Raw genomic sequence first — 25,866 nt, 5'->3', positions numbered from 1 at the left:
TAGACAATGGGGAGGCGAGGAAGACTCTCAAACACAGAACACAGAAGGTAACAGTGAACGTCTGGAAAAAGAATTTGGCAGCAAGGTGTGTAAAGAATTAGACACAAGCGACGGAGGCAGAGAATCCAGGGAAGAGACTACTGCAGCATGATTCAGCCTGAGTGATGAGGCCACAGCTGGGCTGGAGGCACGGGAGAGCTAAACATTTTATTCCTGTGTCTTCCAGGAGAGCTGACTAGCCTCGGCACAGAGTCCCTGGGCCCTCAAAGACTATTGCCACATCGGCCATGGCCACTAGAGGGCTACCCGGCCTCGTCTGCTTTCACCCAGGGAGGGCAGCTCTGCTGTTTAAAATCCAAGCTAGGCTGGCCCCAGAATGCTTCGGGGGAGCTGGGGTTTAGAGCAGTTGATCTCCATTGACACAGAAACTTGGAAGGTCTCCCACTCGATTGACAATGGCTGGAAACTGGGCCTAAGATGTAGCGATGAATTACAGAGCGCAGGCTCTTCGGGACCAGGAGGCGGGGAGGAGGAAACAGCTGCCTACAAAACCCCGGCTGGGCCGCAGCCCTTGGCTTGTCCTGGCCCCAGGGGCCTGAGGCTCCAGAGATTCTGAATCCCTGCCTACCGTGGTCTCTCAACTGGCCAGCAGTTGTTATGTTCCTCTCCTTATCCCAGGTTTGAAGTGTGTGTGAGTGTGTACACGTGTGGATGCATATGCATGCATGTGTGTATATAAGTGAGTACGTGTGTGCATGTGTGTACACATGTGGGTGCAGATATGTGAGTGTACGTGTGTGTATGCTTGTGAGAGTGGGTGCCTGTGAGCGTGCTTGCATGTGTGCCTGCCCTGCAGGCGGAATGTTAATGTCCGTTGCTTGGCTTTAGCCCAAAAGAGAAACAAATAATGAGGTGAATGGAAGTAAGCTGGAGTCTGGGCTTCAGCACTAATTAGCTGCTATCAGTTTTGACAAAGAGGGCAGACAATAGCCACACATGAGCAAAGGATGGAAAACGCAGGGACCAGGGTTGTACAGGGGGCTGGGAGGCCACCCAGCAGTCTCCTTGGGCAGGCAAGGCCGTCTCAGAAGGCCAGGTGCCTGGGTCAGGCGGGTAGATCCTTCCCGCCCTTCGGTGCAGATAAGTGCATGACCCCAGCATCTCTTCCGGCTGGTCTTGCTCTTACTAAGTGCCACTTCACTTTCTGATGGGCTGACAGTTACCCACGTCACCCTCCCCTGGGCGGTTTTCTCCTTCTCTTTGTCAAGCTGGCCCCTGTCCACATTTCCCAGAGATGTCACAGCCTTCTTACTCACCAGCTGCTTAGATGGCCCTGGCTTTGACCTGTGTCTGCACCTAGTCATGTTGTTTTGTCCTTAGGCTCCCTGTGGAGGGTTGGAAGCAGAATGGTAAAGGCAGAAGCACAGCCTATTTAGTCGATTGCTGAGAAGTCGATTGCTCCTTAATTTCTAGACCTGCGTATGTGCTTATGTGCAAGTGGGTGGGAAAAACGGTGGTAGAAGGTGACGTCAGACCCCCACCCCACAGGCAAGTCTTCACTCGTCACCAATAGCTGGGGGCCCTGTCTGTGGGTTTCCCACAGGCCCAGCTCCCATGGGCTTCAAAGACACGGGTTCAGCTGGGGGATGAGTGTCCCCCAGGTTGCCAAAGTGCCGGCCCTGCCTTCAGAGAACAAGGTCTCTCCTGGGCCCTCACAAGCCTTGTGAACATGTCTCAGGGGATACCAGGCCCCTTGAGCGGGACTACGAGACATTTTTCCAAATCTCTCCATACACGGCAAGTTCTCCTCACACTTGTACACTTGAGTGTGTGTGTGGTGGTGAGGAAGGGGTGACTGGGAGGGTATACATCATCATTTCATTCACACCCTAATAAACCTAGAGAGCTCGCTGCTTCTTAGAAATTATTCATAACACCTCCTGTTTGTTGTTTGTCTTCAAATATTCCCTGTTCTTTGTTTGGCCTCTTCAGGGCACAAGTGGCCCAGTCCCAGTCGGTTTTCTTTCTAATGTGATTCTTCCTTTATAGTTTGCTAGAACGAACAGCAGTGGGAATTCTCAAATTATAGTAAGAAAAAAAAAAATCTCCTGAAGAGATTGCTTTAAATGCAGCTTTCTCAGGCCCTGTCCAAATCTATAGAATCAGGCTCAGGAATTTGCATTTTACCAAGCTCTCCCCTGTTACTCCCTACCCCAAGATCCAAAGTCAGGTGGCCCACAGAACATATGCTGTAAAACATGATGCTGGGGCTTCCCTGGTGGCCCAGTGGTTAAGAATCCGCCTGCCAATGCAGGGGACACGGGTTTGAGCCCTGGTCGGGGAAGATCCCACATGCTGCAGAGCAACTAAGCTCATGTGCCACAACTACTGAGCCTGCACTCTAGAGCCCACGAGCCACAACACCTGAGCCCACGAGCCACAACTACTGAGCCCGCAAGCCACAACTACTGAGCCCGCAAGCCACAACTACTGAGCCCATGAGCCACAACTACTGAGCCCACCTGCCACAGCTACTGAAGCCCATGCGCCTAGAGCCTGTGCTCCACAAGAAGAGAAGCCACTGCAGCGAGAAGCCCATGCACCGCAATGAAGAGTAGCCCCTGCTCACCGTAGCTAGAGAAGGCCCGCACGCAGCAGTAAAGATCCAACACAGCCAAAAATAAATAAATTAATAAATTAATTAAAACAAAACAAAACAACAACAAAAAAACATGGTGCTGAAGGATGTACCTTTTTTTTTTTTAAATGTTGAGTTTTGAGAGTTCTATATATATTCTAGACCCAAAGCCTTTGTCAGATATGTTTTTTCCCAGGCCGTAATTTGTCTTTTCATTCTTTTTATAGGATCTTTCCCAGAACAAAATTTAAAATTTTTATTAAGTCCAATTTATACATTTTTCCTATTATGGATCATGCTTTGGTGTCAAGTCTAAAAATTCTGCCTAGTCCTAGGTCAAGAAGATATTCTCCTGTGTTCTTTTCTAGAAGTCTTATAGTTTTGTGTTTATATTTAAGACCATGATCAATTTTGAGTTAATTTTGTGTAAGGTGTGAGGTTTAAGCCCGATCGCTCCTGCACTGCTTACTGAAAAGGCTATTTCTCCTCCAATGGATCGCTTTTACTCCTTTGTCAAAAATTAATGGGGGATATTTGTGTGGATCTATATCTGGATTCTCTATTCTGTTCCACTGATGTATGTGCCTCTTCCTTCCACTAGCAATACATTGTCTCAATACCGCAGTTATATATCAGACCCTAACATTGAGAAGAGTGATTCTCCCACTTTATTCTTGTTTTTCAAAATTGCTTTGGCTATTCTAGGGCCTTTCTCTTTTTCTTTCCTATATAAATTTTAGAAGAAACTCATCTAGGCCTATAAGGAAACTTGCTGAGATTTAGATAGGAATTGCATTAATATCGATCAGTTTTAAAATGGGACTATTTTTTTTCTTGCAGCAGAAGATTTTTAAAAAGCAGCTCTAAAGTCTTACCTGGTTAAAGTTATATTTTTACTTCCAGGCAATACAATCTATTTTTTTGGTTACAGAGAAGAAACTCTATGTGGAAAAGCTGGGGGGCTGTAGTTGGTATAAGATTTGCTAGTAAACGGTGTTCTATCCTAGAATCCTGGAAGCTAAGCAGACTAGTAAGTGTTCAGAATGAGCTTCCCCGAAATGTGTCACTTTTATGTGAGAATCATTTTGTGCTCAAGGCAATTGAGACCCTGGTAGTTCAAGAGAAACCACTACCCCTCCCTTAGCTACCTAGAAGAATTTAAATTGGGGATGTTCCCCAGAAAAGAGTCATTACCAGAGATAAATTTTATTGACATGGCGCCATCTGTGTGGCAGAGCAAATATCTAATTACCAAACATCTGCTCTTCTTCCTATTGTCCTTTGAATGACCTTCCTGTCCTTGGAAGCACCAGGCCCCATCCCATTCCTTAGCTCAGGATGACATACATACCTCATTTTATCTTTCTGTCTTCGAAACTCTTAAAGTACGTGAGGTTTCTGACCCTGCCGTGTAGGTGGGGTTTCCATACATATGAAATTAAGTTTTTCTCTTGTTAATCTGTCTCATGTCACTTTAATTCTTAGACCAGCCAGAAGAACCTAGAAGGGTAGAGGGAAGATTTCTTCCTCCTCAACAGACTCAATGCTTTCAATTGGCTTCTTCAGGGCCCATTGTAGCTTAATTCATACATTGTCTTAGGAAAACAGAATAGAGATGTCTGAAGAGAAGTGGGTTATACTTCTTGAGTCTGTGAGAACCAAGTGTTTCCTTCCGCAAAATTGATCCTCCTCTCTACTTTGCCAGAGAAGGAAGATTGAGTGGACTTGAGGGATTATTGGAAGTAAACCTCCTACCAGCACCATCAGGAGCTGTTCTGAGGGCAGGGGAAGAAGTCGTGGTGGTGCACTAAAGGGAAGCTTTGTTGAAGGCCTTCCAACCTCCCCTCACTGCTCTTGTCTCCTCTTGTGTTTTCTTCATACTTCTTATCCATGAGGGAACCAGCTCTCAGCATCAGATCCTCCTGTCTTTACACCCTTTTCTTCAGTGTTAACACATCCTCCTAGTCACAACTTTAGTTCTCCAATCTGTTGTCTTATTTTTAGGCAGTGACCCAGATACTTGGCATGTTAACCTTCATTTTAGTTAACACCAGATGAAGCAATCTCAGTTCCCCTTCTGTCCTCATCCAAAAGTTGGCCCCAAACTAGTTCAACAAAATCTCTGATGTCTTTCTGGGCTGGGCTGAGCAATGTGTGCTCCTTTCGTGATATGAATTGTACTGGCTCTGTGATGGGCACCACATCACATAGCTGCAAGCATTGCTAGGGAAGCATTTGATAAGAATGACTACTTATTCAAAATTTGCCCTCAGATTGTGGGAATGACTACGGATGACGGTTTTGGGGCATCTGCAGATGCTTTAAGGGGTTCTTTAACTCTGAATTTTATAGAGGCAATCAAAAGATTTGTTGAGAATGACTAACCTTACATGTGAAATGAGAACTGTATCCAGTTAACTGAACAGTTAATTATATCAGTTAATATTTAAATGTGATATCAACACAATAAGCTTCAAGTGGCATCAGGTATGTTGTAACTTAAAATGCCTCTATCTTAGGGAATTAATGACAGCTTTAGATCTGGCTAAAGAAATGACTTTATCCGAGCTCGAAGACCTCTTTCCCCACTCCTTCCCCCATTATCCTTATTCTATATTGCTTACCCATACTCTTGTATGTGCTCTGCCATGTTCCATTGGAATGGTTCTTTTTGGATGCAAACTGTAGCTGATGTGGTCATTGGGTCCATTGTCCCCCAAGAGCTCACTCATGGTGACAGGCATGTCCAGGGCCTGAGGGCTGGAACCCAAAGGAGACAAGGGTGGAGTGTTGCTGAGCTAACCAAGCATCTATGTCCTCTCTGTTTTCTCTCCTTGGACCGTGAGAGCACACAGCTGCCTTGCTTGGGACTACGAGCTGTGGGGCAGGGCCTGGGGCTATGGAAACAATAACACCCATGGGACTAAGCCATCACTTCTTTTCTTTGCTACGTTCACTTCCATCACCAGAGCAAAAACCACAGTCATCCTCTTCCCCCACCATTTCTGCTCCATCAGTCACCTCTTCCTAGGCTCACCACACTCTCTCTCCTTACTTGCCCAAGGAAGAGGGGGTCTCTGTTGGGATGCACAGAGGGTCCTGAGTTTCTAGTGACACTACTCCGTCCTTCCTTGCCCCAAGCTCCTTCTGCTGATTGCAGAGAGTTCTCAGTTTGCAGGGGCTGTTTCTTTCAGTTCTGCTCTCTGCAGAAACTGGCCCAGCTGCTATTTGGGGGATGGTATCTCCCGCTGAGGTCTGCATGGACTCTGTCCCTGTAGGTTACAGGGATGAGAGTGATTTTTTTGTTTTTTTAAACATCTTTATTGGAGTATAATTGCTTTACAATGGTGTGTCGGTTTCTGCTTTATAACAAAGTGAATCAGTTATACATATACATATGTTCCCATATCTCTTCCCTCTTGTGTCTCCCTCCCTCCCACCCTCCCTATCCCACCCCTCCAGGTGGTCACAAAGCACCGAGCTGACCTCCCTGTGCTGTGCGGCTGCTTCCCACTAGCTATCTATTTTACGTTTGAGAGTGGTTTTTAAGTCCTTGGCTTTTTGGTAGGAAGTGAGACGCTTTCACATTGAGTATAAGCTAAAACAGGTTTGCCCCCTCTGAACTGAGATCCTTGATACTTCCTGTGTTTGCAATAACAAACAGCCCTCCTAGCTGCTCCCGGATATGGGTTTGACTGTTTAACCCCTTCAGGCTCACCACGCAGGTGGGGCTCGGAGAGTGGGAGCTGGGGTGCTACCCTTTCAAGTAGGCTCCATCTACAGAGCACTTCCTATAACTCCCTTCCTGCTTTTGTAATCTTGGCAGGACAGAGCTGCCACCATTCCTCTTTGCCAAGCACTGTCTCTGCTCAGCGCCTCCTGTGCCCTCTCTAATTTCCCTCTTCCTTATAAAATCCTGCTGCCTGTTGAGGCTTCTCTCCCTGTATTTACAGCTGTCTGATCAGCTGGTAATTTACTTTCAATCAGTGCCAGATTGCGTTTCTCAGATTTGTATCTCTTTCATTTAGTGAGGAACTTATTGCCTTTTTTCTTTTCACCATTCGTTTTACATATTAGCTGCCATGTTGTGCTGATTAACAGTCCCTTAAGGATGAAGGTATATCCTGCCAGTTCAAGGGCACATTTGTCCAAAGCTAGGTCAGACTTACATCACAGCAGGTTCAGACGCCTGGGAATGGAGTAGAGTCTTTCCTGCCCAGTCTTATGGCTCATGCCTTAAATCTTTCAGTTATCAGTGTCAAATCTAGATTTCTAGAAGCTTTCTATTATTTAATTCCAGCCAGGAATCATTTTCCTTGCAGGCTGCCTGTCAGGACCATCCTGAATCCTTAGAGGTGGGGGAAGGATGGTGGAACCGTGTCTAGGTGTTCTGTCCCTAAGACTTGAGCTATACCCGGTTACAGAGGCTGCCTGATAAAGTCTGAAAAACTGTAGGCCAATAGCAAGGAGATTATTCTTGTGGCTCGTGAAGCTGGCTGAGTCAAGCGGAAGAGAAACTGGGGCGCTGAAGAGAGCAGGTGAGGGCAGATAGTCAACTGAGTGAAGGACAGATGGGCTGAGGGTCAACTGAGTCCCATCCACCCAGACTTTCCCCTGAAGCGCACCTTGGGATGCTTCACTGGACAGGGGATGTGTCCTTAAACGACTGACATTAGTAATCTGTTGGTCTTTCTGCTTTTCTGAGAAAGACTCTCTTAGTGGGACAGGATCAGGGCTGGAGCCCTTGACCCCTGCCCACCCTTAGCACTCCCTCCCTTTGTTTGACTCATCCCCAAGGGTATTCTAGGATTTCTCTAGAAGAGGGGCTTACTGGTGACCATCTGCTTGAAGCAGGTAGGTAGGGTGATGGATGATAGGAAACGTGTTACAAAGCTGCCCGGCATATGGTGGGCAAACTTCTTATCCTTGTGAGAAAGGGTGGGAGAAAAGAGCAGCTCTGGAGGCAGACTGCCCGAGTTCAAGTCCCAGGAGCGCCACTTAGCTTTGTGATCCTGGACAAGGGTCATAAACTTTATGTGCCACAGTTTCCACCCATATGAATGAAGGATAATAATTTGGGAGAGTTATTTGGGAGATCTGTCACTGGACTAGGGCCTGGAGAGGAGAAGGACTGGCAAAGGTGTGAGGGAAGAGCAGGCCCCCACCTAGATCTGTTCAGGGAAGGGGCACCTGGGGACACCAGGCAGCACAGGAGCCCACTGGGGGCCCTGGATCCTGGCTGAGGTTAGCAGCAGATGTGGGTCTGTCAGTTCTCGGGTGTTGTGCTAAGGCCCTGGGGCCAGGAAGGAGACTAAACTATACAAAGTGAGTTAGGCCCTCCCTGCTTCTCATGCCTCAGGATTACCTCTATGGCTTCATGAAAGTCAGATCTGAGGCCCCATCTTGGAGTTACTGAGATGAACATATCTGGAGGTTAACCTTCAATCTGAAGATCTTTACTGGGATGACCACAGGCTCTGATGGGAAGAGCTAGAGTCAGCAGAACCAGGGGAAATGAGGTGGAGCTCACGTTGGAATCGGCCTGCAAACTCTCACATCTCTGGACTGATTCTGACTGTATTCGTTTGCTAGGGCTGCTGTAACAAATTCCCACCAACTGGGTGACTTAACACAGTAGAAATTTGTTGTCTAACGGTTCTGGAGGCTAGAAGTCTACGATCAAGGTGTGGACAGGCTTGGTTCCTCCTGAGGCCTGGGAGGAAGACTCTGTCTCATGTCTCTTCCTTGATCCTGGTGCTTTGCTCCCAATCTTTGGTGTTCATGGGCTTGTGATATATCTCCCCATCTCTGCTTTCATGTTCACGTAGTGTTCTCTCTGTTGTGTGTCTGTCTCTGGGTCCAAACTTCTCCTCTTTATTGGAGATAAAGATGCCATCATTATAGATTATGACCTCCTTTTTTTTTGGCCGCAGCATGCAGTGTGTGGGATCTTAGCTCCCCGACCAGCGGAACCCTTGCCCCCTGCATTGGGAGCATGGAGTCCCAACCACTGGACCTTCAGGGAAGTCCCATATGACCTCATTTTAACTTGATTGTCTCTATAAAGACCTTATTTCCAAAAAAGATTACATTCTCAGGTACTGGGGCTTAGGGCTTCAGCACATCTTTTTTGGGGGAGAAAGAATTCAACCCATGATACTGACCAGGTGGGAACTGGATGGAAGATAGTAGAAGGTGAGTGGGAATCATCTGAGAGCCCAAAATTGCTCAGGAAGGACATCTTGGCTCCTTCTGACATGCTTTCAAAACTCAAAATAACACTTGAAAATTTTTGAAAAAGAGAAAGAAAAACTCACAGGTATATCAAGAGATCCAATCTTGAGAGATAAGCAACTTTCAAAAAAAATTCTGATAACACAAGTGGAGGTGATCCTGAAGAAAGGAATGATTGTGTCTGCAAAGAGAGCTCTTTGGTGAGTTCTTATCGTAAAGGGTCATGGGCAGAGGAGCACATAATCGAGAACAGATATAACCCGCAAAAGAAAACTGAGAGTGAAATGCATCTTACAAAAATACTTAGGGTGTTAAAATGGACTTTGTTACACAGGTGTAGAGCAAGGAGAACAAATGAGGCAGAGGTGATGGATGGTAACTAAACTTACTGTGATCAGTAAGTACCTTAAACTTATATACCTTAAACCTTAAACTTATATAATGTTCTATGTCAAGTGTATCAATAAAACTGGAAAAGAAAAGAAAATGTTAATTGAGTAACTTAAAAAATGAGAAAGTGATTTTTGTTTTAAATAAATGAACTTTATCACAAAAAGTACCAAATGTAGAAGAGACACTGCATGGGGCAGAGGATATATGTCAGCAGATGATAATAGGCAGGTGTCTATTTTGTTCTGAATTCTTTAATAGAAAGAATACATCTGAAATTGTAAAGGCAGTTCAAAGATGGGCAAAAGGAAACATCCAAATATAGATGAGCTGACAGAAAGAAATCACATAGCTGTCTTAAATGAGTTCAAAAATTTACCCTAGACTAGGGGTTGGCAAATTTTTTTCTGTAAACGTGATATTTTAGGCTTCGTGGGCCATGTGGTCTAGGTTGCAATTACTCAAGTCTGCTTTTGTAGTGTGAAAGCAGCCACCGATAATTTGGAAATGAATAGGTGTGGCTGTGTTCTAATGAGACTTTATTTATAAAAACAGGCAGCTAGCCAGAATTGGGCTGGGCTGTAGTTTGTAGATCCCTGCACTGAAGCAATGACAACCCCAGAAAATGAAAAGAATCATTGTAGGTCATCTCTGAGGAAGCTTAAGGAAAGAGGAATCATCCAGAATCTGGAGAAGGGCCGAAAACAAAAAGGGGAGATTATTTTTCTTTTTAATTGACGTATAGTTGATTTATAATGTTGTGTTAATTTCTGCTGTACAGAAAAGCGATTCAGTGATATATATATAGATAGATATAGATATAGATATAGATATACACACACATTTAAAAATTTTTTTAAATTAATTAATTAATTAATTTATTTATTTTTGCTGTGTTGGGTCTTCATTTCTGTGCATGGGTTTTCTCTAGTTGGGGCAAGTGGGGGCCACTCCTCATCGTGGTGCACGGGCCTCTCACTATTGCGGCCTCTCTTGTTGCGGAGCACAGGCTCCAGATGCACAGGCTCAGTAATTGTGGCTCACGGGGCTAGTTGCTCCGCGGCATGTGGGATCTTCCCAGACCAGGGCTCGAACCCGTGTCCCCTGCATTGGCAGGCAGATTCTCAACCACTGCGCCACCAGGGAAGCCCCACACTCTTTTTAATACTCTTTTCCATTATTGTTTATCACAGAATATTGAATATAGTTCCCTGTGCTCTATAGTAAGACCTTGTTGTTTGTCCATTCTGTATATAATAGTTTGCATCTGCTGACCCCAAACTCCCAGTCCATCCCTCCCCCACCTGCACTCCCCCTTGGCCACCACATGTCTGTTCTCTATTTCTGTGAGTCTTTTTCTGTTTCATAGGTAGCTTCATTTGTGTCATATTTTAGATTCCACATATATGTGATATCATATGGTATTTATGTTTCTCTTTCTGACTTACTTCACGTAGTATGATAATCTCTAGTCCCATCCATGTTGCTGCAAATGGCATTCTTTCTTTCTTTTTTTATGGCTGAGTAATATTCCATTGTATATATGTACCACATCTTCTTTATGCATTCCTCTGTTGATGGACATTTGGGTTATTTCCATGTCTTGGCTATTGTGAATAGCACTGCTGTGAACACAGGGGTGCATGTATCTTTTTGAATTAGAGTTCTGTCTGGATATATGCCCAGGAGTGGGATTGCTGAATCATATGGTAATTCTATTTTTAGGTTTTTTGAGGAACCCCCATACTGTTTTCCACAGTGGCTGCACCAACTTACATTCCCACACCAACAGTGTAGGAGGGTTAAGGGGAGATTTAAAACCTGCAATCCACTTAGCGTCACACTTACTTCTGACACATTTTCAGAACAAATTATTAGATAATCCTATTCAACAAATGTTATTTGAACACCTACTTTGCACTGTTCTAAGTTCTCAGGGATAAACACAACAGGCATGGTTTTTGCCCTCAAGGAATTTTTTTAGTCTCAAAAAGAGAGAAAGTGCTTTTGTAAGAAGTGATTGCCGGGGTATTGAATGTCCTGAAAGGGGAAGAGCAAAGGGCAAATGGTTTAAGTGAGGGGATCTAACTTGGTTTAGGGGGTCAGGGGAGGCCTCCCTGAGAAAATTGAAATTTAAAGTTTGAGGAATTAGCCAGGAAAAGGGGACAAAGTAAGAAAGCATTCTAAACATAAGAAGGAGCTTGTGCAAAAGCCCAGCTTTGGAAAGAGTCCTCAAGGAAGTGAAGGAAACCAAAAGGGGTACAAGTGGCCAGAGGACCGATGAGAGAGAATGGACAGGACCAGCCTGAGTGGTGCGCAAGAGCAGGTTCAGGGCTATGGATTTGGTCATTTCCCTGGTACGCCAGTCTAGCAACACTGGCAAATGTGGAAATGAAGTGATTCTGACAGAACTGTGCTTTTCTTCAGCTCATAGTGGCTCCCAAAATCATCACCCCCTTTCCAGATGCCCTTGAGCCAGCCTCTTAGCTGTTCTTCCCACTTCCGGTCTCAGTTCCCTCCAGTTCGCTCCCCATTAGATACATCTCTAAAATTCAAATCTGATTATATCACAGCCACGCTTAAAAACCTTCAGTGGATTAACTACCATGGTCCCTGGGACTTTAGTGTAGATGGATTTTAATGACATTTAATTTACTCTTTTTAATGTCTTTGGGTGATAAATTCAATTTGTAGCTGGATGTAGAGTCTTTAATGGAATTCATGTAAGCTCCCCCTGTAGTTATGACATCTAGAACTTGTGGCCTACAAGGTCTCTGTGTCAGGGGAACGTAAGAATAAAAGAATCATACTGGCTCTTAAATGACTTGGCCCAGAAGTGACATCACCTTCATTCACAGTCCATTGGCCACAGGAAGTCACATGGCCCCAACCCAATTACAAAAGAGTCTGGGAAAAGCAGGGGAGTACATGGCATATTTGGTGAGAACTGTCTTTGCCACAGTGTGTTATTGAGTTTATATCTGTCATAAAACATGGATGGTTAGGTAATATGCCTGATAAGAGAATTAATATTCAAAAATATCTCAACTGGGTAGAAGGATAAATCTAAACTAACAAAAAGATATTTAGGAGGATTCAATATAAAATCTTATACCTAGGTGAAAGGTTGGACTTGATGACCACTAATATCCCCTTCTATGTCCAGATTCTATGACTGTCTCATTTATATATGTCACTGTTCACAGGATGGGCAATAACTAGAAAGTTTTAAATGATTCTTTTCAATGGTAATGCTCATCTAAGAATGCCACCATTCAATAAGCCACATGTATGTATTGATGTTTCTGCTCCTTGATTTTGTCCCTGAACTACCTTCAGCAGAGCATGGGTGGCTCTTGGAGCAGTGGAGATGAACTAATGCTTCTTCATTTACCTTCTTTTGTCTGGTGTCCCATATGACCAAAGGGAGCCTGTGAAGTATACAGCCAGATATAGAGAGGAAGAGGGAAGCAGCATTCATCATGCAATGATGCAGTGCTGATGGCCCATGTGGCCAAACCGTGGCTTTGGCCTCTTTGGCCCTCTGAGTGAACCAAGATTCAATGCTGTTTGAGGGCTTGCAGGGAGGAGAATAGGGCCACAGTTGTGTTGATCCCCAAATAATTCAATTCCAGTGGAAAATAGCAGAAGACTAGGACCCTGGCCCACAGATATTCCTCCATGGTGATCTTATTTTTTAAAAAAAACCCATATCTGACCACATCACTCCACCAATACTCTCCAACTGTCCTTATAATAATATCCAAACTCTAGATCATGGCTTAAATGGTCTGATTCTTGCCCCTCACTCCAACTTCATCTCATATACTTGTTCTAATATTTATTTCTTGAGGGTAGAAACCTTTTCTTGTGCCCTGTTGCATCGACAATGTTGAGAACAGCACTTGGCATATACTTTAATAACTATCTGTTAAATAAATGAATCCAGATTTGACTTCCAAAGAACTTGACTGAATTCATGTAATGGAACCTCTCATCACTAAATTCTTAAGAATAATCCTTTTTTAGAAATTCCATCCACGTATCTGCATCATGCTTTGGAAATGAAAAGCATTAGTTTAATTAATGAGGGGATAGCTGAAGGAGTGAAGAATAATATTGAATATCATGTCCAGTTCAAACTCCTTGGGGGAACTTGGTTGGGAGGATGGAATTACCCAAGTTGGACTGTGCCCAGTGCACCAGGCTTAAGTTATTGGATAAGAGTACATCAGAAAAATGAATTTTGGCAGCCAACAAAATATTCTGTTTATGTGGAAGTAAGTGACCTTGGATTTAGTTTCTTTCAAAGACTGGTTTTCTCTGGCAGGGGCAAGAGATGATACCTTGAAGGAGCCAGGATTCTATAATGACAGCGGCAGTACCAGGAAACTTGGGGGTGGTTGTCCTGCGTCCATTTCTCAGCATCCATTAGAGTAGGAACGTGATGGTCCAGATCTGCTTCTTGTTTTGCCAGTATTCGGTCTCTTCATCTGGAGAATCACCCATGATTGTAGCTGACTGTATTCCAAGATTCGTGAACCGTGGCCCCTGAATCAGATACCTATGGATAAAAAGAAACCATTTATTTATTCCTTTCTTCTTTCTCTCTTCTTACTCCCCTGTCCCAAATTGTCAGCAAATGAGTCAAGTGTTCAACGTTTTTTTTTCACAGAGACTGAGTTTGGAAAAGCTGATACAGTCCATCATACTGTTTCTCAGCGAGTTTACCGTGACATTCTGGGATTTTGAAAAGACATCTTTTCTGTGTCAAGCCATCCTAGGGTAGCTTATACTCCTTTGTTCATTTTTGGCAAGACAGATGGAGGACAGGGCAGTAACACAGCAGGATGAAAGGGAGAGAGTGGCGGGATGAAGGGTGCAGACACGGACGTCGGCAGTGGAGGGTGCGGATGGGGCAGAGGGCAAAACAGCAGGGAGGGCTGAGCGACCTCCTTGTCTGAACTGCTCCATATTCCGGCATGTCCCTAAAACTGGAAAAGAACTTAAACAGTGGAGGCCTTCTCTGAGGTATTTACAGTCTTTGCTAATAAGGTCATAAATAATCACCTTTATCGTGAAACTAAATAGAGTATGTAATGCCAGTCATGGTGGGGTTTGGAGGAAAACACCCCAAAACACCTCCCCTACCAGCCTGGTCTGGTGCCTACAAGCTCTGCTCCCATCCTTTCTTTGCACAAAAGCCCTGTCCCTCAAAGCCCCTGTGAAAATGCTGGCATTTTTCCTGGGAGGGGAGGGAGATCAGCTGACTGGAATGGGGTCGGTTTATTTGGCTGTTGGCTAAGAATTCAAGAGATTGTAGCTAGAGAGTTTGGAATGGGGGCGGGGAGGTGGGGTGGCAGCTGCAATTGCTTTCACACTGGAGAGCTCTGAGGTGGCAAGAGCAACAATAAAAGACACCTGTTTGGGGCCAACAAGGTGAGTCAGAAGATTAGTGGCAACAGGTGTGAGCTACAAGAGGACCATTGCTTTGCTTCTCCCCTTCAGATCTCCCACAAGAATATCTCCTGTGGCCACTCTGATGGGACACGTGCAGGGAAGGGAACTCTGGGAAATGCAGTTCTGCCTCACCAAGTGGACACTTATCAAGCCAGCCTGCCAGGCCAGCTGCTTCCACATCCTGCAGACTTTCCATGACACCACATCGCCCCTCTCCAAATGGCCTTCTAAGTTATTTGTTCATTCTTCCTAGTTCAGCCTGATTTAAGTATTGATACCACAGGCCTCGAGCAGGGTTAGTGCTGGGGGGCAGCATGGAGGCGAAAGACTCGGAGGTTAGTGTCTTCTCGGGGAGATCCAAGCACAGATGAAACTCCAGCTGCAAAGGAAAAGGGTCTCATCCTTGGGGTGCATAGAGTAGGGGTCAGGCATTTTGTTTTTCATTACCCCTAGCCCTCCAATACCTCCTTCTCACATAGCCAGCTACCAGGTGCACTTACGCAGTTTCTGTCCTGCACAAAAATGTCCGACCAAGGAGGAATATAGCCCTACTTCTCTCATTGGGCTCACAAGTGCTTCAGCCTTGAGGGATAAAAAATGTTTCCGATCCAAGGCCCTGAAGGAGGCACATTTTTACAGTTTGCACAAAGGCACTAGATGTGTAGCTGCGCCCCTTGAGTCACCTGCCTGTAGCTGTCTCACATTTTTTTTTTTTTTCTTTTCACTTGGGAAAGCCGAGCCAGTGTGGTGCGCCTGGACTTCACAGATCGCCCTCATCCGATGAGCTCAGCTCCTGGCCTTCCTGTCTGGAGCCTGAGTGCACCTCCAGGTGAGGAAGGTAAGAGCTGAGAGGAGGAAAGTCCTCCCAAAGCATCGGTACAATGATACCTTCATTATGATTTTGAAGAGTTTCTCCTGTTCTTTTTGAGGATCAGCAGCGCATTTCAATCAGAAACTGAGCTTGATAGAGGAGGATTTGGGGTGTGTGTGTGTTGTAGGAAGTGAGGCGATAGAAGCGCATTTTCAAAGAACCAACTTCCCGTCAAGTTGAGAGGCAGACTGTTGACTGATTTTAGCTACATACAGTCTGTGAGCTCATAGAATAGGAATGTGCCTTATCAGGATAGCTTAGTACCTGATAGCTTAGTATCTACTGGGGATGCTTCTTTCTTTCCTGCTGCCTGTCATGGCTCAGACCCACCTGCTTTAGCACTTCCAGCCTTTTGCTCTGATGTCCCTCTGAGCTTTTGCTTTGGCCCTTACAGCCTGGCACACTCCTGGTGGTGCTATTATGGGATGGCTAACTGGAGCTGGTTTTGGACAAGTCTTCATAATTCCTTTTAAGCATCAAATGAAATACTGAAAGTATGTAATGCTTGTGATTAAAATTGTAGTGGAAAGTACAACTGGCCCACAGCAGATTCTGCTCTAAGAATCTAAACGAGATAAAGTAGTTGGCTAAAGAGCAGACGTACATTGTTTTCGAGGCTTTCTGATGTAGACACAATGAATCATCATTACGTGGTGGGCACTTTGTGCTATTTAGGGGTCCAGGTCTGGAGCCATTCACATACCCGCATCTGTAGACCCAACCCCAAGTAAAACTATGCCATTTAGGAAGTCTGTTCTGTTCCTGGATCCTTACTAATTCTTTTATCTGCATCCCTTTCTATCCTCTCTGGAACTTCATAATTCTTTACTCTTTTTTGCAACGTGGAAAAATACAAATAATCATAGTTAGTTAATGTGTATTACATACTTGGCATGTACAAGGCATTGTGCTAGCACTTTACATAAATTGAATGCTATTATCCAATAAATATTTATATAGGACTTATTATATATTAGAAGATGTTCCAGGTGCTGGGGATATGGAATAAAGCGGACAAAAATCCCTTCTGGGGCTTCCCTGGTGGCGCAGTGGTTGAGAGTCCGCCTGCCGATGCAGGGGACACGGGTTCATGCCCTGGTCCAGGAAGATCCCACATGCCGCGGAGCGGCTGTGCCCGTGAGCCATGGCCGCTGAGCCTGCGCGTCCGGAGTGTGTGCTCTGCAACGGGAGAGGCCACAGCAGTAAGAGGCCCGTGTACCGCAAAAAAAAAAACCCTTCTGTATGGAATTTACATTCCAAAGGGAGATAAAGAGAGTTTAAAGAGGAAACTATATGATAAAGGTGATGATAAATGCATTGTAGAAAAATAAAATGAGGAAGCGTACTAGGAAGTGCCGGCGAGCGCTGGGGAGCAGACAGTGTGGCTATTTTAAGTAGGGCGGATGGCAACGCTGAAAGCTGATCTGCGTGACAGCTCTGTAAGACAGATAATACTGCTATCCTCATTTCACAGATGACACTGAGGCTTAGAATATAAAAACTTTTTCTCAAGAGTAGATCTACCCGCTCTTCTTCCGCCAGAGTCTATCTCTCCCAGAAGCATTTGCTATAACTTCCTTCCTAGCTGTAGAATGCAAAGCAATTGTACACAGTTGAGGAATTATATCAGCAGCGGCTATGCCAAAAGTGTGAGAAAGAGGAGATGTTCCGTTTCTTGTGGCTCCTACAATCACGATGGTTTAGCTGACTTGCTTACCTTGTCTCCCTCTTGAGATAGAACAGACCTCTCTGCGTGATGCTCGGCAGGGTTCTATGGCCATAGAACTAAGACTTCAAAAACAAAAAAATCTCAGCCAATTTTAAAAAATAGACTTTCTTATTTAGAGCAGTTTTAGGTTTGCAGCAAAATTGAGCGGAAAGTACGGAGAGTTCCCACACCCTGCCCCCATTCCCACCCTGCCAGCCTCCCCCACTATTGACATCTGCCTAGTCTTTTATTTACAAGGGTAACTTCTTCCCTGTCCTGTTCCTTTCTCATGTATTGAATCTTGGCTGCAGGTTCAAATACTATCACTCACTGGGTGCCGAGGCCCCAACTCACACCTGGGCTGCCCCATCCAACAGGGGCCAGCTGTTCTCTCTCTTCGCAAGGAGGACGCAGTGCAGGCAGAGGAGGTCAGAAGGACATGCAGGAAACGCGGACGGACAGATGGCTGCGTTCCTGAGTGCTTGCAGGGCCGCGAGCTGCTGCAGGTCTGAGGCCATCCCTGCCTCATAGCCCTGTCAGTTCCATCAACCTTCTCCTCCCGGCCAAGGTTGTGCAATTTTCTAGGAATTTCTCAGCCCTGGGTTTCCCCTTTTGCTTTTCAGTTTCTCATTGTGAGTCAGCTCATCTTGCCCTCCAGACTTGCCTAAAAACTCCATATTGGATGTTGAGCGGTGAATAAATTCCTGTCTGCTGCCACGTGCTGAGTCACCAGGGACTCCTCACTGACTCCTGGCTGCCTTTTGGGCTGGGGGGCTTGCCCTAGGGCTGAGAGGAAGCAGCGGGCAGCTGGATAACCACACCTTCAGGCAGAGGCACTTCTGAGAAGCCGTCCTCCATCCTCCGGGTGAAAATGTGTCATCAGCCAGGCAGGGGGGAGAGTTGCGTGGGTTGGCGTCGGGGGTGACATCATGCCCGATCTTTCCTGCCAGATTGGAGGGGAGGTCATGCGTAAGCTTGACTTTTGAGGGAAAAGGAGGTGGAGTCATTGATGAGTTTCTGTACTTGAGAGTCAAGGGATGAGGTCACATCTGGGTTTGTCTTCTTTGGAAGAGTGAGGTCATGCTGCTGTTTCCCCTATTTTGGGTCCTGGAGTGAGGAGACAGGGTACACTGTGCTAGGATTTGCCTTCTTTAAGAGGCTGGGGAGGTTAGGAAGCTGCAGTGCCTTCACAGGGAAGAGCTTGCTTCTCTCTGGGAAGGTGCCTGAGGAAGCAGCCCTCTGGGGCAGCACAGTGTTGGAGAGCTCTGCTGTTCTGCTCGGGAACACCCAAGGCCACACTATGATTTTCATAGGCCCCTTCCTCCATGAAAAAGAAATTAAGAATTTTCTTTTATGAGTGTGTTGGTGTAGAGATGAATAGAATCCAGACTGGAATCATTATCACATATGCCTTATATTCATTTTCTTCTGATTTTAAAAGAAAATGAAAACATTCTCGTGGGTCTCTAAAAGGTTTCATGGGCCTTAGGCTCTCTCTGCCTAATGGATAAATTAGCCCTGAGGTTAGGGGTCTCCTCTTCTTCAGAAAGGAATCTGGGGCTGGAGCAAAACACACAGGGCACCGTCAGCTCCCCACCCTCACTTTGCCTGACTGAGATGCTCTGCCGGGACCTGGGCTATGAGACCGCACAGAACGCAGCCTGTCTTCTTGTGCAGACAGGGACTGAGCAGAAGCAGAGTGGTCCACCAGGCAACAGGCTTGCTTAAGAGGACTGACGTCCAGTGAACTGCCCTTACGCTAAGTACATAATTCATCCAAGAGCAGATACTAGTCATCTCCTCGGGCAAAGGCAGAGATCCACGGGGGCAGGATTTGGAAATTCGTGTCAGGTGATCAGTGTTGAGGAAGCCATGTAAGGTAAGAGTGATCACATACTGTATTCACATTCATTCATTCAACAAATGTTTATTGAACGTCAGCTATGTGCTAAGCACGAGGCCTTGGGGGTTACAAGTTCTGACATTCGTGGAACTTTCATAAATATTATACCCTGTACATTCTCCAAGGCATCTATTTAGAGCCACAGATAAGTTGGGAAAAGGGGAGGGAGAAAACCATTAAGTTGTGAGAAGCCATGTCACCTACTACCTGCCAGCGGCCTGATGTGCGTTGTCCCTTGATCCTCCTCACCACCCCATGAAGCACAAATGTAAAGGTACGTGCATGCCTCTGGTTGAGATACGTGCAGCGTCACGATGGGTGCCACACCTGAAGTGTGATTGCCTGCCCCAGACACACTCAGCAACTGGGCACAGCAGCCAGTAGAACATGGAATGAGAGGTCTGCTGGGCAGGAAAGTTCTGCAAATGGAAGTCAAGTTTCAAGGAGCAAACCTAGCTGGGGTCAAAATCCTGGGATGTACAGAACAGGAATCTCAGATCAGCCAGTCTCCTTCAGGCGGGCACCAACGATCTGGGCACACGCAGTTCCGGAAGCAGGGAGTCAGAAACCACGGCCCTGGAGGCCTGGACCCAAGCGAGGTGAACACCAGTCCTACAGAGGGAGCTGTCTGCTCCTGACTTGTTTTTGCCATGTGCTGGGGTGTGTGTGTGTGTGTGTGTGTGTGTGTGTGTGTGTGTGAACATCAGCTGGGGCACAGGGAACTGGATTCCAGGTATTCACAGGAGCCAGGAATCTAGCAGTTTCTGGATGAACCCTGTTGCCTCCTGAGGCAGGGTTAGATTATTGTGTTGACCTCTCAAAAATGTGAAATTGCTCGTTCGTTTTACACTGCCATAGCATCTACTATTGAAATGATCAAAAATGTACTTAAAAATAATACGAACAGGTATTTTCCTTCACAGGCTTCTTATACTGTCCTTGTTTTTCTCTTATATACTGAGACTCACGTATAACCCAGTCCTGCCCCACCTAGGCTTGGTCACATAATAGTAACTCAACAGAATAATATGCTGAGACCCACAGTTGCCATCATCTGTCCATTAACTAACCTCTATTTCTGCTTCTAAGCCCAAACCCCATTACCCACCCAAGTCACTTTAGAAATAGATTATTTTTTCTTCTTTCCCCTCTAAGTATCTGACCAAACCAAGAGCATGTGAGTCTTTGGATGAGATCCAGTCTTCCCAATCTGTATGGTCTTCCCTCCCTCCCTCTCTCCCTCCCTTCATTCCTCCTTCCTTCCTCCCTCCCTCCCTCCCTTCCCCCCTTCCTTCCTTCCTTCCCTCCTTTCCTCCCTTCCTTCTGAGTAGTAAGTAGAGTATGTAGAACGTAATTTAATCTGTTTTAGTTGATAACGAAAATCCTTCTGGAAATTCAGATTCACCATTAGGAATTATTTTCATTGGATAGAATGATGAATATTCATGTATGAAGCCTATAGACTAGTCTGAATTGATAAATCCTTGAGAAATGCCCTGAAAGTTGGTGATGAGCAATCCTCAATTTAGAGTCACTTTTTTTGTGATTTCCCATTTTCTCCTAAAAATCAAAGGCAGAAGAATGTCTGATTAACTGAAGTTTCTGGTTATTTGGTCTCTGGTTAAAGCTTTCTTTGCCACTTTCTTCTCGTCTTTTCCTGATACATCTGGGTTAAAATATTAGGAAGACCCTAACAAAGGAAAAGCCCTGCTCTTTATAAACCATCCACATATTTGTCTGCAAGATCATCTTCATGTTCATAATTATCTCTAGTTGAAAACATTTTATCTTTTTTTTTTTTTTGAAAACATTTTATCTTGATTAATTAAAGCACTTCTGCTGCTACCAACAGCAGGGAAGAGTCTCTGGAAAGGACTACAAAGTCACTTGGCCTCTCTAAAACCTCTACTGTCCACAAGTCTAGACAAGCACGTGTCTACCACCACTTTACTATTTTATCTAGCATAGCAGAATTGTGGCAATTACATACTTTCAATTGCTTCTGTCACACTTGAACTCTACCCACATAATTAACAACCTCAACTTTTAAAAAATGCTTTTCTGTTTTAAATTCCATATATTTTCATTGTAGAAAATTATAAAATACAGAGAAACATAAAGAAAAGTACAAAGATCACCCTTAATCATTACTACTAAGTGATAAACATTAACATTTTGGTGAATACCCCTCAAGTATTTTTTTTATTGACACAATTTTTTATATTCAACTTAAATCTTACATTTTAATAGGGATTTGTTATTTTTCCACTAAAAAATATATCACAGATATTTGTTCCATGCAGGTAAGTATTCATATACAACGTGACGTTTAATGGCTATGTAGTGTCCAGTTGTGTAGATGTATCATGATGTAGTTAATAAATCTATTGGGAACCACAATTAGGTTGTTGTCATTCTTTTTTTTTCACTGTTGTATGTAATAGAGACATAGACAGCCTTGTACATAGATCTTTGCAAGAAATCCCAATTACTTCCTTATGGCAAATTCCCAGAAGTGGAAGAGTTGGCTGACAGGGCTTAAACATTTTCAAGTCTTTTGCTAAAATACTGCCAACCTTGTCTCCAGAAAGAATGTACCAATACTAGTGAGGCTGAACACTGTTTTACATGTTTAATTGGCCATTTGTATGCGAGCCTTAGGGAATGGTTCATTAATGCCATCTACTCAATTTCCTAATGTGATGGCTATCTTTTACTTATTGGTTTGTAGGTGAGCTAATTGTTATGTAGTTTCCACTGTCAGATCATTTCCAAAAATAAATTTTATGGCAATGTTTGTTTTATACACTTCTTTTTTGTCACCTTCTCTAAGAAGGTTATGGAAAGTGAATGCATGTTAAATACCCGCCAGATTACTTTGCTTCCAAATTTGCAAGTAATGTTTCTCCTAAGTCTACGCATATAATTATTCTGTTTTGAAATTTTGCAGTGACTCCTTTTCACCTTCAGGATGAAAATGAAACTCACCAGAAAAAAGCAACATACCTGATCTAGCAGCAGATTTCTTCTGGAGCTGTGCTGTTCAATACACACTAGATCTGATGTTAAGCATTCTCATCACACACAAAAAAGAATAACAGTGCAGGAGGAAACTGTTAGAGATGATTGATATGTCTGTGGCGTAGACTGTGGTGATGAGTTCACAGCTATACACTTATCTCCAAACTTATCAAGCTGTATACATCAATTATGCACAGCTTTTTGTATGTCAATCATACCTTAATAAAGTGGTTTAAAAACACAGTAGCCACTAGCCACATGTGGCTACTTAAATTTAAAAAATGAAACAAAATTAAAATTTCTGTTCCTCACCTGCTCGACAGCCACACATAGTGAGTGGCTAACTTTTTGCATAGCGCCGATATAAAACTTTTCCATCACCGCAAATGGTTCTGGACACAACTGATCAACAGTTTTAGCTTTTTCCAGTTCCTGTATCTGCTCTCTTCTATACCTCCTAGCCTCAACGTAGAATGCCCTTCTCCTTTTCTTTGGCTGATTCCCACATACCCTGCAGATCAACTTTCACCTACTCTGGAGAAATGTCTGCTAACCACTCATGTCTCCAGCCTGGATTGCATGCCCTTCTGTGGCCCATTGGAGCCCTGGGCATAGAATGCCCACTACAGTCAACTGCAGATGTCGGTTCACTGGTCCTTGTCCTCTACCAGCTCGCCGAAGGAAGAGTATGTCTTCAACTTCTGATTCCCCAGGACCCAGCTTTGTTTCTGAAAAATGGACAAAGCTTAGTGTATGTTGAATAAATGGTCTGCCCATCATTTGCCCCCATCCTGTACAAATGCAGTGGTTTATTCTTAAAAATTCTCAAGAACTAAAACGTATACCAAAAGAAGTAGTTAAGGAACAATGTATTTATTTTAGGAATACAGTTATTAACTGTAATAAAGTAATGAAATCCATGGGCATGCTTTATGAACCGCTTCATAAAAGATAGTTACAATAGCAGTACTATAACCTTTCTCCTGATAGAGATATAGACATATTACCTTTATACTTCAACAAATATACATCATTGGAATAATTACAAACCATTTCCTCTTAATAATTCTCATAAAAAATAAAAGCTTTTCTGTTATCCTTAGTCTTCCCGAATCTCTCTGGGTTCTTCATCTCCTGTTCCTTCTAAAGTGACAGAATATTGCTTGAGAATGTGCATTTGTGAGCACCAGGTCCAGTGTACTTTTTAATCTTTTAATTTAAAAAATCACAATTCATATATATTTCTTAGAGAAAAAAATAAAATACTGATGCAGGTAAAAACTAAAGGATAACTCACTCATAATCCCATCACCCGATGACAACCTCTGCTTGCATCTGACATATAATTTCCTTTGATTTTTCTCTATGAACAGATATTTTTTTTGTTTCTTGCAAAAGTGAGATCATACTGACCTTAGATTTTAATTTTTTTCAATTAACACATCATAAATAAGTTTATTTATCAAGAAATATGTCTGTAACATTATTTTAAATGTCTATCTAGTATTTAAAATAACACTGTCCGCTTTTGGGAAGCTTAGATCGTTTCCAATCTTTTTTTTTTCTTCTTGTTAATAGTGCTGTGACGGCTCTCCTTCTGACTAAATGCTTTCCAGGGATCTATAGATCTGAATGTGTTCTCCTCCAAGGCAGAAACGAGGAAGGACCTACTTTTGGGGCTGTAGAGAGAAGAGGTGATTACAAACCCGCCCAGGCCAACCCAGAAGCAAACCAACCAAATTAATGGGTCAGTGGACCACTGTTGGTGGATTCCCTAGAAAACCGTCTGAGGTAAAGCTTACCTGCTAATGCTTCTCTGGGAGGTGCAATGGCAAGGTCGTGAAAATGAGGGAAAAAGAAAAGCAAGGCAGGGAAGGAGGAAAGCAAGTACTTGCTAACGAGTTGGTCACAGCTTCATGGTAAAGCACAGCTGGCTTCTTGGTGACATGGGACAGCTCTGGCAGGGCATAACAAACAACCGAGCCTCGGAATGGTCCATAGCAGGGAGGATCCCTGGGTCTCCTTTCTCTCTTTGGTTCAAGTAAACCCCGCCGGCATGAACTCCCCCTCACTTCCAGGTTGTGTCACCTGGTCAGCTCTGGACAGCGGTCACTATGGGGCGGTGTTTCCTCTAGGTCTGAAAGTGGTTGGAAGACCAAGGGACTCCCTGGGTGTAGTCAGGGTGAGCATGGGTTACAGAGATGCTTCCACCATGGCAGGCTCACAGGGTCCTGGCAGAACCTGAGCCTCACCCTGAGAGAGGCAGGAAGTGCAAGTAAACTAAGAAGTGGTACCAGCAGAGGAGGCGGATAACCTCTGGCTTTTCAACCTGTAGATTTCCCAGTAGGCCTATGGTTTTGAGAAAAAAAGGGATTCTGCAGAGAGCTAGCCACGTGAAACACCAAGTCCCATTCCCCCCAGGAGGTAGGACAGGAATGCAGCATTGTGAAGAATGGGGAAAGGAAATTCAATTCTGTGGGCAGGAAAGCTCCACCTTTCCTCTGGGGACAGAAAAAGAGCAAGAGGTCAGACGGGGACACTCGGCTGAGTCCAACCACGTCCTCCTCTGCATCTTCTGGTCTGGACCATCCAGCCTACGTGACTCAAGCCAGCAGCCGGGCTCAGCCAGGAGCCGGCTTCAGAGAGGGTGGGCAGATGCAAACTGTACACCTTGTTGTGCCCTGAGACCCACAGCACCTCCAAATGAGCAACCCCAAACCACAAGGGGCAGAGGCAGAGGGGGGAGGTTTTGACTCGAGAATGACACTAAGAGTTCAGTTTAATTGAGTGGTTTCCTTTATGACTTTCCAGACTCTAAACAAGGCAAGTTTCCCACAATCAGCTGGTCTATTAAAAAAATGGCAGCAAAGGAAGAAACTAGGGTGTGAAAGAAGAGGAAGAGGCAGGGACAAAGGAGAATGAGTCTGGGTGGTTTCCCTGAGGTCTCCCATGCCAAGGACAAGTTAAAGCAACACATTACTGTTTATGAGTCTCATTATGCAAGGCCAAGTTTGCTCTGGGCATTGTCAGTCTGCCCACACTTGGCTTCTCCTTGCAGCCTTTGGTTTTCTTCAAGACCAACCAGATGGTAGTTTTTTCTTTTTACAAGGATTTGAAAACAGAGAGGAAGGTCTCAGACAGCCTCTGTAAGATTATCCAGGCTTGGAAAGTAACTGAGGATAGGCTTAAATTCCTTCCTGTTTCCCACTGCCTGAAGGATAAACCAAAGAGCTCTCTGGTGTTGGTGGCATATCCAAGGCACCCTCAAGCTGATCTATCCATCCTCACTTCCCATGCATTTCAATGGCTCTTGATCCTTCCCTGCCCCTAAGACCTCCAATGACAACATGGGCCTCTCAGGCCTCTGTGCCCGCTCAAAAAATCTCTTTCCCCACAGTGCTCTCAATTCTTCCTGGGCGTCACCTGCATCAGGACTCGGCTCAGGTTCACCTCCTGAAACCCTTCCTGTCATCAGGTGAATCTGACTGCATCCTCCCTGTGCCCACGTGTAGTGTGAATGGACATCTAGGTGAGCTCTTGGAACACACTGTAGCTATTGGAGACATGGCTGTCATTTCCTACTACGTTATGAACTATTTAAACACAGGAATCAGATTCATTTTTGAACTTTCAGCATCTAG

At 44.6% G+C, this 25,866-nt stretch overlaps 1 long non-coding RNA gene across 1 annotated transcript; it reads right to left on the bottom strand.

The window, feature by feature from the left end:
• Positions 1-13,352: 13,352 nt before the first annotated feature.
• Positions 13,353-17,787, bottom strand: LOC137218962 (uncharacterized). Its single transcript, XR_010940939.1, has 3 exons — positions 17,658-17,787; positions 17,311-17,384; positions 13,353-13,826 (listed from the first exon to the last, which is right to left on the bottom strand). It is a non-coding gene; the product is annotated as an uncharacterized lncRNA (long non-coding RNA).
• Positions 17,788-25,866: the final 8,079 nt, after the last annotated feature.

This window comes from Pseudorca crassidens, chromosome 2 (assembly GCF_039906515.1).
Source record: "Pseudorca crassidens isolate mPseCra1 chromosome 2, mPseCra1.hap1, whole genome shotgun sequence".
Lineage (NCBI taxonomy): Eukaryota > Metazoa > Chordata > Mammalia > Artiodactyla > Delphinidae > Pseudorca > Pseudorca crassidens.
This window is presented reverse-complemented; position numbering and strand designations above follow the sequence as displayed.